General features: G+C 38.4%; 2 pseudogenes; both read right to left on the bottom strand.

Annotated features, from left to right (window-relative positions):
- Positions 1-399: 399 nt before the first annotated feature.
- Positions 400-1,499, bottom strand: LOC114321154 (putative receptor protein kinase ZmPK1; annotated as a pseudogene).
- A 1,614-nt stretch (positions 1,500-3,113) lies between these two features.
- Positions 3,114-3,907, bottom strand: LOC145788820 (putative receptor protein kinase ZmPK1; annotated as a pseudogene).
- Between the last annotated feature and the right edge of the window lie 10,049 nt (positions 3,908-13,956).

The raw sequence follows: 13,956 nt of genomic DNA, 5'->3' as shown, positions 1-13,956 counted from the left end.
AGGATTGATCTATTCCGAGACGAAGGCGTGGTGAAAGAGTTACAGAAGATTCGAAGACAAATTGAATGAGTTGGGTAATTTGTGTGTTATCTTTGTAATCTTTCTTTTTTCAGTAGTGGATTGATTAGTGGCGTTTCGCCCGTGGTTTTTTATTACAATTGAAGGTTCTTCAATTGTGGTTTTTTTCACGTAAAAATCGTTTGTGTCGATTTATTGTTTATTCAGAAAAACAACAATCTAAATCACTTTCGTAAGTGCTTGATGATTTAGATTGCGTGTTTTGAATTATTGGGATTTGGAATATTTTAATCTTGATCTAATCACGAATCACTTAGGATTTTCACTAAGACCTTTGCTTTTGCTAACAATCACCTTGCTCATGGTGTAGAAGTTTCTCTATCACTTGACTCGTATCATAGTTGGTCTTGCATCTTTTTCTTCCACTACACATTGCAAGGCCACTTTAATCAATATTTCCATCTTACTTGCATCATATCTATTTTTCATCATCACTGGGTCTATGATCTCTTCAAGCCATGATTCGTTCACAACACTTTCATTTATCTTCTCTCTCACCCACTTAACTAGCCCCCTCTGTTCCATCTCCCTTGAATTGCCAGAGGTATAAGGATTTGTCATCGAGCTCTTTCTAGTAACCATCTCCAACACCACCACTCCATAGCTATAAACATCAACTTTGGATGTGATTTGGAGATTGGAAATCCACTCAGGAGCCGTATAACCTCTTGTTCCTCTTACTCTGGAAAAGTTTGAGCTATGTCCGCCGCCTTTTTTACATAGCTTGGAGAGACCAAAATCTGTAACCTTCGTAAATAATTAGAGTCCTAGAGAATGTTTTGAGGCTTCACATCACAATGAAGAACCCACTCCAAGCACTCATCATGCAAATAAGCTAGACCTTTTGCAGAGCCAATTGCGATATAGAACCTCTTCTCCCAATCAAGGGTATTAGAAGCAAGATTTTTGGCTGAGGACCTGCGCTCCATGTACTCGTACACCAAAATTCGGTGCTTCCTTTCCAAGCAATATCCCAAGATCTCTATCAAGTTCATGTGGTTAACCCTCCTAATGGTGCTTACCTCTGCCAAGAACTCTTCTTCTCCTCTATTGGCTTCGTTAAGTAATTTAATTGCTGCAGTTTGATGATCGGACAATACACCCTTATATACAACGCCACTGCCTCCTCATCCAATCTCTTCAGCAAAGTTACACGTTATTTTCTTTAGCTCATTGTAGGTGAATTTTCTAAATCCGGTTGCGACTTGCAAGTAACTTTCTGTAATTGCACTTGAATCTTGATGGGTTTTAAACAAGAAGCACAATACAAAACAAATACAAATTATCTCAACTCCTCCAATTGTGGTGGCGAACCAAATCTTAAACTGCAATGTCCCATTTTCTTTGGGTTTCCTGTAAGTCCTATCAAGCTGTAAACTAACTAGGCACAAGCAATTTAACTCAAATTCTTGAATGGGCATTGTATAGAATGAGAGTAAGGCTTTTGGCAATTTTATATACATGGAATCAAGAAAATGAGAGGAAAGATATCCATTGAACAATAGTGACTTGGTAAAAATGTTGTAAAAGCCATGGACCTTGTCAAATTTGTATTGAAACCCATAGCAGTGACATTGCTTCAAGCATGTGTTCTTACAATTCTTCAAGGTATAATTGCTATGGAACTTAATATCATAGCCATAGAATTCAACGTGTGGAAGTTGTAGGAAACTAACCTGATCACCATCTGAAAAATCTAGAAATCCCCTATATGTTGATTCGTGATTATGTATCAATTTTAAGCAGTAAACAACAATCCCAATCAAACAATCAAGACAAATCGACACAACGATTTTACGTGAAAAAACCACAATTGGACACCTCTAATTGTGATAAAAAAAAAACCACGAGCAACAGCCACAAAACAATCCACTAAGAAGATATAAAGGAATTACACAGGTATACTCTCAATTACCTAGCGAATCCATGCCCGAATTGAACCAACCTCTATGTGCCTCTTCCAACCCCGTCTTCATCTCAGAATTGTCTTGACGATGAGCCACTCCGGAATCCACCAAAGCTTCAGGCTCAAATTCTTCAGAATCCACCAAAGAACAACTCTCTCTTTTGTATAGAATTAAATAAACAATCCTTTGATGTAAACTTCTAAAACCATGAGTTGAATACTCAATCAAAACATCAAATAAAACTAGCAAAATATCGTAGATATAAACCTTAGAACCCAAGAAGAAGATCTGGAGAAGTAATCCTAAAATCTGATTGAATCACGTACTTAAAGAAATTTGAATCGCGATCCTCGCTCGAGCGAGGAACCAAAAATGCGTGTTTTCCATAAGTGGCTTCGCTCGAGCCACGCACCCTTCGCTCGAGCGTACATTCATCTCTTTCAGGTTTTTACACAGACGCAGCCTTCGCTCAAGCGAAGACTTCTTCGCTCGAGCGAGCAAGGGCGGACAGGCAACTTTGAATGCAATTTTGCATTTTACTTCGGGGGCGCTGCCCCTCGACCCCGCCTGGGCGCTACCCCGAACTCGCCAAGGGGCGCTGCCCCCTCAACCCCCGCAAGCTGACCGGGCAGCTCGTTCCCTGTCCTAATCAACGAAGTGGCAATCTTGAAAGCATTAACATCACAAACTTCTCTGCAAGGCACAATTTGGGTTGGATTCGCATCTAACAACTCATAGCCTCACTGAAATAAAAATGCGAATAAAATTACAACTCAAAGGAGTTTTGTCAAACGAGATTGCCAAGAAATAAAACCTAACACCATCATTACAAGGGGGATTGAAATCTGGTTCACATCTGTGAGACCAGTCTGTATCATTTTTGATCTTGTACCCTAGTAAGCAAGAGCATCTCCTATCAGATTTCTCATGGGGAACTTCTCATGGGGAACATAAGTACATAGACTGTTGGGTCCGCAGATACCATGGATCCTGCATGGTTCAAGAAGAGCTTGCCATGACCCGGTCCAAGTTTTGCTTCTCTCTTCCAGACTATAGAGTTAAATGTTGCCATCGTGATCCACGGTTAATCTTCTTTGAATCCCGGTGCCAAAATCCACTGCCCTGAACTGAAAGTCGTCATTTGACTTGAAATGGCCTGAGGAATTGAATGTTGCAGTTCTGTTATTGGTGAAACTGGACCTCAAAGCTTCCCAACTATTTTTCCATGGGTCCAGCTAATAAACGCTAGTTACTTCAGGGCCATCAAAGACAAACGGAGGATGTTATCATTGTTGAAAATGAGCTTATAGAAACTAGAAGAATAATTATTTTGGCTTTGATATGACACAAGTTTTGTGTTTCTGGTAAGTGGTTGGTTGGGAAGAAGGATATCAGTTGGTGAATCAAAGCTTTGCCAAAGAATTAAACTTTCTGAAGTAAGAAGAACAAGGTTACCAATATCGTACAATAGCAATTGTGCTGAAGAAATTGACTTGGTGCCAGTGGCTCAAACATTGAATTGGCCGCATCTATAAAGGTGAGATTGCCATTTTTTTTAAGGAAGAGCTATGAGAGTTTTCCATTAATGGGTTGTTCTTGGTTGGCCATCCAAACTACGGTGTGATTCCCATCATCCAATGGTTCACTATACCAAATAGCAAAGCAATAAGCATTATCCCTAACGGAGTGAAATCCTGCCGAGAATACACCGGATGGTGAAATCAAAACAACGTATGGCTTCTCCACGGAGAGAGATGAGCCTTCAGTTAAGCTATATGGTGGTGTTGAAAACGATAGCAATGGGAATGACAGGATCATATGAATAATAAAAAGGATCAACATTGGGGTAGGCATGAGATGCGTTTCTAGTTAGTTGTGGTTCCCTGTGAGATAGTGGTTGTGTTTATATAGAGAGATCAACTCCACAATATAATAAATTACATCACCGTTACAATTTTTGAAGTATTTTGTAGTTATGGTATGAATGTTCTGCATGACTTGCAAGTCAATTTTTCCAAAAGACCGTTGATCTGGAATTTTCCCTTGTGAATTCTGGGAAAGAGATGGGCAACCCAGAGAATTGGTCTAAATAATTTTGATCCACAAGTACACCTTTCTAGTCTCATTTTATTTTTATTTTTGTCTCATAGAATCTTTGCAGACTCGGTATGTGAAAAACAATAACTAATATTTGATTTGGGCAAAATTATTTAGTACACTGCCAGGTGGTGCTCCTATCCAATACCATTATGCCATTTCAATGTTTTGTCAGTAACTTATCCACCTAGACGGAGCATTGATTGCGTTAACTAGCGTTAACGACAACATTACATATTGAAACTATTTCAAAATTTCAAAATCCCACTTGGAACTTTTGTAATTTTGAAATGTGAATTTCTATTTAAGGAAAATGTTTAGGATCCCCGCAAAGGAGGACCCTCACAACCCCCATTGATGATTGACTATTGATGTGTTTGAATTTTTTTGGAGGGTTATGTCTGACAGTGATATGAATGGTTCAGATCATTTTTGGGGTTGTGTTTTGTAGAGGTCTCTATCATTACTGTAAATTTAAAATAGAACCAGCATCTATTCCTCTCTCTCTCTCTCTCTCTATACAATTGTTCTTCCTTCGCATCCTCAATGCTTTCATAACTATGGGCACATTTCACGACCATTCCCACCACCACCACCGAGTGGTTGTTGAGCGTCATCAGACCGATTTCGAAATTTTGGGTTCAGTCTTGTTAGAGATGATTGGAGGTTTTGTCATGTTCCCTAGCACTGCTAGAAGGTTGAGATCGGTTTTAATTTCAGATTTTTGGGTTCAGTCTTGTTGGAGACGATCAGATTTTCTGGGTTCAACTTGTCATATGATTTGTTTGTGTTGTTGCATGTTTCTCTCTCCTGAACATGTTTGCATTGTTAACTGTATCATCAATGATCTGCTTCAATAGAATTGTGAAAATTGATTTTGAACTTAGTTTGTTAATTTCAGAAAAATAAATTATGCAAAATAAGAGTAATAATCTTGAGAAATTTTTTTATTGCTTTGAATTATAATTGTTAATTTAGCTTAGAAATTGGTCAAGCAATTGATTCTCTTTTATGTATTTGGGGAGAAAATAACCTCCAAGCTAGAAATTGGTTGAGGATGAGGATGAGGGATGAATTTCATGTTTATAGGTTGTAATGAGATTGAAGAAGAATGGATTTGGTGCTATCTTAGAATCAGAAAAAATTGTGTTTTCTATTTCAATTTTTTTCTTCTTTTTTCTGTGGTTGGATGGAGGATGCTTAAAAGATTTGAATATTGTGCTTATATTACAGTACATAGTATCTTCAAATTTTAGATCTTCTGAGGGTTGGTTTGGGAAGCGGGTTGGCTTTTTGGCTATTTGGCTTTTTTGGCTATTTTAGCCTAGGCTAAAAAGCTTGGTTTGGGAAAGGCTTTTTGGCTTTTTAAACTTTTTTTGTGAGAGAATAGTGTAATGATTGTGGGTTGGATGTGATGTTTTGTTTGTTGTGGCTAAAATAACCTATTTTGTCTTTTGTGGCTAAAATAACCAAAAAAGCCCACAAAACCACTTCCCAAACAGTGCCTGAGAACATTTTTTAGTGCTCTTTGGACAAGAGAGTGTGATGTTTCAACTTAATTTTTATTAGTAGAAAATGATAACAATATAAAATGAATGGTGTTAAAATATTGCTTCGAACTGCCAACTAATTGGTCTCTTAATTGGTTCCTTACAGCTAACTTGCAATGTCCAGTTCTTCCATTGAAATGTCAATTCCATATATGTTTGTCATTGTTTTTGCAATCTAAAATCTAAAACAATATTTCTCTAAATAAATAAATAAAAGAATGTTGGAAAATGGCTTTGGAGACTTTGGAAAATATTTATTTTTTTGCTAACTTTGAGCATTAATTAAGGTGGGACCCAAGCATTGTTTTTAACGTTTCTCGCTAGGTTCATGTTTAATGCCTTGTAGTGAATAATATCATGTATTTAGTTGCTTAAAACCATTTCTGGGTGAACGAGAATTCAACGCGTATTTTCGGGTTCGTGGTTTTAGGTGGGTTTTCTACACATTTGTGAAATGTGCTTGTCCCACATTAGAAAAGTTTAAGGATTTGAATGGGTTTATATACTCTAGCTTGGGATACTTGGGATGGGCCCCAAGGAGTGTCACACCCTAAACCCAGGTATGACCGGCCGTGGCCCACAGGGCCTTAGGCCAAGGCACACATAAGCCTAAATACGAAACCATACACATTGAATAACTATAACAAAATCAGCCGTAAACAATACCATCCAAACTTGTGGGGTGTCATGCCACAAGTATAAACGGCAAAATCAGCCGTAAACAATACCATCCAAACTTGTGGGATAAAAACAACCCACATATCAAAATAATCATAAATGAACCTCAATAAAAATGAATATAAATATGTACAAACTTGACATAACAGTCTAAAACAAAATAAATGAATGTCCTAAAGGTCCATGCAATTAAGTCTCCGCTACGCCATAAGTCCACTCTAAGTCCTTCTAACACCTAGAAGTGGTAAACAATTAAGTCAGCTGATAGCTCAGTGAGTAGCAACATGGATAGTAATACAGTTTTGAAAACAGGGTTCAATTCGAAAATAAGATATATATCACAGAAATTAGATTTGGCATACAGTTTGGTAAAGACAATCTGTTTCAAAAAGAAGCTTTCACAGTTCAACAGTTAAAATACTCATGTCTCTCAAGAACATGATAAATGACATTTTCCACTTAAAACAGATTACAACATGAACACCAATAATTTTCTGGGTACCAAGAAATAACAAGTAACATGCCACACAGTTCTCAAGGCTATAAGTCCCGTTGGATCCAATATCGAACTAAGAGTCATCCTCAGGGTGGCAACCCGGGCCTTTTCTCTAAGACGATCGGATTGAAGGTCACCTAGTTTAACCTAGGTCTTTTCCTTACAATCGTTGAGCACTAGAGTCATCACGGCCCAACCTGGATCTGTTCCCTAGTGGCCAGAGTCACCACACACAGTGGAATAATTTTCCTAGATTAAAATATACAGATGGTCCCAATAATCAATACACATCAGGTTCACAAAACATGGTAGTTCACCATTATAAACATGAGACCAAAACAAATAGTTTACAGTATGCCAAGTTCACACATGTTTTAGAAATAATTTGATTCCATTGATAATATAATAATTTATCAAAATAGTTTAGTCCTGAAACAACAATTAAATTTTCTAACAGTCCAAGATAGGTAAAAATATGTAGCATGAAACTACTCACCTGGAAACGAAATAATGTAATCCTCGAATAGAGTATAAAAGTCCAACTAGTGCCCTGAACCAAGTATAAAAACTACATATCACTACTAATTTTAAAAAACTAAAGAATATGAACTAAGTAACCTCAACTAAAGCACACTAACACGGCTCAAACCAACTCACTGTTACTCTTAAATATTACCTAAATTCATGCTCTTCAAGGTCTAAAATACCCAAGACATGGGTTCCGGTCGAAACTTAATTAAATGTGACTTTGATATAAAATAAAATTTTTGATAGGTTTTCCCGAACTATTCACTAACTCTGAAAATTAAAAACCCACTTTACACCATTCGAAAAATTCCAAAACCCTCTAGATATCAACTAATATATCCTAAGTTTCAAACCCAATTGGTTTTACTTGATTTTCTTATCAAAATAATTATTTACAATTAATTATGCCCAAACAGGTTGTTTTCTACAGCACTTTAAATAAATTAATGGTTCCCTTAGTATACAGGAGCAATCAACGCAAGGCAAAAAATGTAAGAAACTAGACTCGTAACTGGTTCTAATGATGTTGATTTGATAATTTTTGGATTTATACCCAAAGAGAACAACGCTCCCGAATTTACTGTTTAAACTAGCTTTCTGGATAGATTTGAACGCATCATCTTATATGGATTTTGACTCCCAAAAATTATGAAAAAATTCAGATATGCAATTCAATATGTAATTGATCTACTGTAAAAATTTCGGTTCAAAATTCATTCGTTTGATATGGTTTCTTGATTTCTAAAGTTTGCTGGCAGATTAATATTCTTAGGAGCAACATTATGAATTCAATTAAAATTTCTAGAATACTATCCCAATCAGCCAATCCATTCCTTTTTCTTCCACCAACTCACAACACCCACACGCACCATAACTATGTGTTAGGTCCCTGTGTTGTCAAATCCGGAGACAAAATCTTGTGTGGATTCAAAACTTTGTTTTTCTGTTTTTGTACTGTCCGCTCGAGCGGAGACTCGTGAGCTCGAGCGTAGATTAGCAGGTCACAGTAGTTTGACAGGACAAGCACAGATACTGGTGGGTGTGATTTGACGCTCGAGCGGAAACTCCTACGCTCGAGCGCAGCTCTGTTTCTTCGTATGCGGTTTTTGTTCAGTCCGCTCGAGCGGGCTATGTTGAGCTCGAGCGGAGATCGCGATTCAGATTCCTATTTAAAGCTGCTAACGTTGTTTTGTTTGGGACGGTTTTTCCTAGATCTGATAAAAACAAACTAGGGTTGTGTTTAAAGTCTTCTGGGAGATTTTTGAGAGTTTTTCTTGATGTCTTGAGAAGAGTTCTTCACTCAGGATCTAAAATACATACATCAAGGAGTTGGTTTCTTTAAATTCAAGAAAGAGTTCTCTTCGGTGGATTCCGAAGATTCTAGCATACAGGGTCGAAAGGTGTTTGATTCTATATGTGAGTGAGGTTGTGGAATCAACTTCAAGATTGATCAGTTCCGAGATGAAGTCGTGAAAAAGAGTTACAGTAGATTCGAAGACAGATTGACTAAGTTGGGTAATTTGTAAGATATCTTTGTAATCTTTTTACTTCAGTAGTGGATTGATTTATGGCGTTTCGCCCGTGGTTTTTTTAATCACAGTTGGAGGTGTCCAATTGTGGTTTTTTCCACGTAAAAATCGTTTGTGTCGATTTATTATTTAATCTGACAAAACAAACAATCTAAATCACTTTCGTAAGTGCTTGTTGATTTAGATTGTGTGTTTTGGATTTTTGGGATTTGGAATATTTTAATCTTGATCTAATCACGAATCACGTAGATTTTCAATTGGTATCAGAGCAGGTCACTCTTTGTTTTTTTTTTAAAAACTATAGGAGTGTGATTTTGTGTGATTAGTATCATGGATTCTATTCGTGAAGGTAACTCCACTCATAGACCCCCATTACTTGACGGTACAAACTATTCTTATTGGAAAGCTCGTATGAGAGCATTTTTAAAATCCATCGATGAGAAAGTTTGGCACTCCGTAATCTTTGGGTGGAGTGAACCTACAATCACCGTTGATGGGATTGATATTCCTAAATCCCTTGATAAATGGGACACAATCGATTACCAGAATTCGAGTTGGAACAGCAAAGCACTAAACTCCCTCTTCTGCTCTGTCACACCTGAAGAATTCCGTCGAATTTGCACGTGTGAAATAGCAAAAGAGGCGTGGGATATTCTTGAAACGATTCACGAAGGTACCACCTCTGTTAAAAGGGCAAAACTTCAACGTCTCACGTCGGCCTTTGAAACCCTTTTTATGCGCGACGATGAGACGTTCGATGAATTTTATGCAAAACTCAGTGATATCGTGAATTCCTGTTTCACTCTCGGTGAAAAAATCCCGGAAGCAAAAGTTGTTGGAAAAATTTTGAGGTCCCTTCCCGAGAGGTTCCAACCAAAGGTGACAGCCATTGAGGAGGCTCAGAATGTTGATACCCTCAAGCTCGATCAATTGGTTGGAAATTTGCAGACTTATGAAGCCCACCAAATTTCTAAGAAAAAGCAAAAAGAAAATATGGCTTTCACGAGTGCCCATGAGACTGCAAAACCTCCGGAGACTGAATTTGATTTAGAGTCTGAGATGACGGCTATGCTTACAAAACAGTTTAAAAATTTTTTGAAAAAGAAGCCGAATTTCAGAGCCCCTATTTCAAAAGATAAGAGTAATGACAAACCCAAAAATGTTCCACCAAAATTTGCTCAAACTACTGAAAAAAAGATTGTTAGGGGACCAGGGGTCAAGTGTTATGAATGTCAAGGCTTTGGTCACATTGCCCTTGAATGCCCTTCGAAAAAGAATCGAAAGAAAGTCTACACTGTAACTTGGGATGATGAAAGCGGGTCGGAGCAAGAACCCGAAGAACCTGAATCTGGAGAAGACGGGGATAGTGCTTTTATGGCGTTTTGGTCCACTTTCACTCAAACCCTTCCAAAGCCAGCGGAGTTAGCTCGTGGTCAGAACTTGCATCATGCTCCTACTTTTGATGGGAGTAACTACCTGTTTTGGAAAATCAGAATGAGGGCTTTTCTGAGAGCCTTTGATCCAGAAGGCTGGCAGGCCATTGAAGAAGATACAGAAAGTGTTGACAGTCCGAGCAATCTGAGAGCCCTTAGCACTATTCGTAGAGCAATTTCTGCTGAAGAACAGCAACGGGTTGTTCGTTGCACAAAGGCTAAAGAGGCATGGGAAATTTTGAGCCAATTCCATGAAAGAGGAAACTCACATTCACCACCATCCAGCGACTTTTCAGTCTTAGTTGCAAGATTGGAGGAGGCAAAGGAGAATGAAGAGCAAAAAGAGGATGATGAGACATCTGAGGATAATGAGGAGATCAATGGCGATGAACTACAACAAGCCTACGAAAAGCTGTACGAGGAATCTTTGAATTTGTCCAAACTCAACGATAGACTCTCTCTCAAGCTCAAGACATGTGAGGGTGAGAATGTCAGGCTGAAAGAAGAACTTGTAGCAGCAAAGCAGAATATTGTCAAGATCTCGAGTGACAGGCAAGACTTATGTGGAAAATTACTATCCTCTGAAACTGAAAGGAATGAACTTCTGAAGGTGTATTCCACATATGAAGAAAAGCTTGAAAGTCTTGAGCTGTCACAAGCCAGATTGGAAGAGATAATCTGTCAAAAGGATGAAGAGCTTCGGGTTGCTAGAACCACTATTGCCATGTGGAACAAAGGTTCAAAATCCTTAGAAGACATCCTCGGGTCTCAACAAATGGGTTGCGACAAAAGCGGGTTAGGCTATGATGCAACAGCACACAAGGGACAGGCCTCTACTTCACATGACAAGAAGACTCAAGCAAAGGGAAAATTGAAGGTAGACCAGGCTGATCTCTCTCTCCGTCTACCGAAAGCTGGTAAAATCAACAAAAAGGAGGTAAAACCAGTTTTTATTTGTCATCACTGTGGTAGGTATGGCCACATTCGTCCTTACTGTTTTGAACTCTTTGGTAAGGTGTCTCAAAAGGGTAGAAATTCTAATACTTTTTGGGTTAGGAGACAACCTTACATGGCTAGGCTGAACACCAAGACTAAAAAGATTTGGATTAGAAAAGAGGATTTGACTTGTTTTGTTGCTCACACTGCTCTAAAAGCACGTGATTCACACATGTGGTATCTTGATAGTGGGTGTTCTCGTCATATGTCCGGTAACAAATCCTACTTCACCTCCCTTGAAAAATATGAAGGAGGAATTGTTACCTTTGGAGACGGTGGCACTTCGAGAGTCATTGGTAAGGGCTCTATAAGTGTTGCTGGTCTTCCCAAGCTAGATAATGTTTTACTAGTTGATGGTCTTAAAGCAAATCTTTTAAGCATTAGTCAAATGTGTGATTCCCATCATGAAGTATTGTTTTCTAAAAATAAATGTGAAATTTTGGATAAAAAAGGAAATACTGTCTTACATGGGGTTCGCACATCTGATAACTGTTATGGGATTGTTACAACTAATGATCTCACTTGTCACTCTGCCATCATTAGTAACATTGATTTGTGGCATCAAAGATTAGGTCACATGAATTTCAATGACCTAACTAAGATAGCCAACAAAGAGCTTGTGAGGGGAATACCTAAACTAGGTAAGAATTTGAGCCATGTGTGTGGACCATGTCAGCTTGGAAAGCAAACCCGTGCTCCTCATAAAAAAGTGAACAGCTTTACAACCAAACGTCCTCTTGAATTAGTTCACATGGATTTAATGGGTCCTACTCGCACTGAAAGCATCGGAGGTAAAAGATACATTTTTTTAACTGTTGATGATTTTACTCGATTTTCGTGGGTAAATTTTTTAAGGGAAAAATCTGATACGTTTGATGCTTTCCAGGCCTTAGTCCCTAAAATCCAAAATGAACAGGGTGTTTCCATTGGGCATATCATAAGAATCCGAACTGATCATGGTCGTGAATTTGAAAATAGTTCGTTTTCAGATTTTTGTGATATGCATGGAATCAAGCATGAATTTTCTGCTCCTATTACTCCACAACAAAATGGAGTTGTTGAGAGGAAGAACAGGGTTGTTCAAGAAATGGCTAGGGTCATGCTCCTTAGTAAGAAACTTCCTCCTAAGTTTTGGGCTGAAGCCTTAAATACTGCTGTTTATGTCATAAATCGCGTGTATTTAAGGCCCGGCACTTTACAAACTCCATATGAATTGTGGAAGGGGTTGAAACCTAATGTAAAATACTTCAAAACGTTTGGGAGTAAGTGTTACATCTTCAAAGATAGAGAGCCTTTGGGCAAATTTGACTCCCGAAGTGATGAAGGTATTTTTCTAGGGTATTCAACCACTAGTAGGGCCTTTAGAGTCTATAACCTGCGAACTTCATCTTTAATGGAATCTATCAATGTGGTTATAGATGACACAGGTGCACCTACTCCAGCAACAAATGAGGATGATAATGATGAGTCTCCAATCTTGGACGCGGAATCACAAAATCAAGGAGAAGGTGTGGACCCATCACAAGAAATGGTTACAGAACCATCTTCACAGGTAAGGTCAAGTCCAAAGAGTGCTCGAAGGGACATAACTCCTGTTGCCCCTGTCACTGCGAGTCCTGAGCTTAAACCATCAGCTAGGGTGAAACTAAATCATCCAGCTCAACAGGTGATTGGAAGTGTCTCGGATCGAATGAAAACCCGAAGACAGATTCGGGATGAGGTATCACATATGTGTTATGTTTCTTTAATTGAACCTAAAAATTTTAAAGAGGCCTTGCTAGATGATAGTTGGGTCAATGCTATGCATGAAGAATTAGGTCAATTTGAACGTAACAAGGTTTGGACTCTAGTTCCCAGACCTAGAGACATGAATGTGATAGGTACCAAGTGGATCTTTAAAAATAAATCTGATGAGAATGGTACAGTTGTGAGGAACAAAGCTAGGTTGGTTGCTCAAGGCTACACACAAGTAGAGGGTGTTGACTATGATGAGACATTTGCCCCAGTTGCACGTCTCGAATCTATTCGTATTTTGCTTGGTGTTGCATGTTTTCTTGGCTTTAAATTGTTTCAAATGGATGTGAAAAGTGCCTTTTTGAATGGGTACTTGAGAGAAGAGGCATATGTTGAGCAACCAAAAGGGTTTGAGGACCCTAAATGTCCTAATCATGTCTACAAGTTAGACAAGGCTTTGTATGGGTTGAAATAAGCCCCTCGTGCTTGGTATGATAGACTTACTACATTTCTTCTTGACAATGATTTTCAAAGGGGTAGTGTGGATAAGACCTTGTTTGTGAAACATACTAAGTCTCATATTCTTGTTGCTCAGATTTATGTTGATGATATTGTGTTTGGATCCACTGCTGAACATCTTGTGAAATATTTTTCGGATTGTATGACACATGAGTTTGAGATGAGCATGATGGGAGAGTTGTCTTATTTTTTGGGTCTTCAGATTAAACAGTCTCCTTCAGGTATATTTGTGTCTCAGTCTAAGTATGCGAAAAATCTTGTGTCTAAGTTTGGTCTTGAGTCTTCCAAGCATGCACGCACTCCCATGAGCACCAGTCTTCACCTCTCCAAAGATTCCTCTGGTATTGATGTTGATCCTACCCTTTATAGGAGTATGATAGGGAGTCTTTTGTATCTTACAGCCAGTCGTCC

Source organism: Camellia sinensis, chromosome 3 (genome assembly GCF_055761805.1).
Source record: "Camellia sinensis isolate YWXY chromosome 3, ASM5576180v1, whole genome shotgun sequence".
In the NCBI taxonomy this organism is placed as follows: Eukaryota; Viridiplantae; Streptophyta; class Magnoliopsida; order Ericales; family Theaceae; genus Camellia; species Camellia sinensis.
This window is presented reverse-complemented; position numbering and strand designations above follow the sequence as displayed.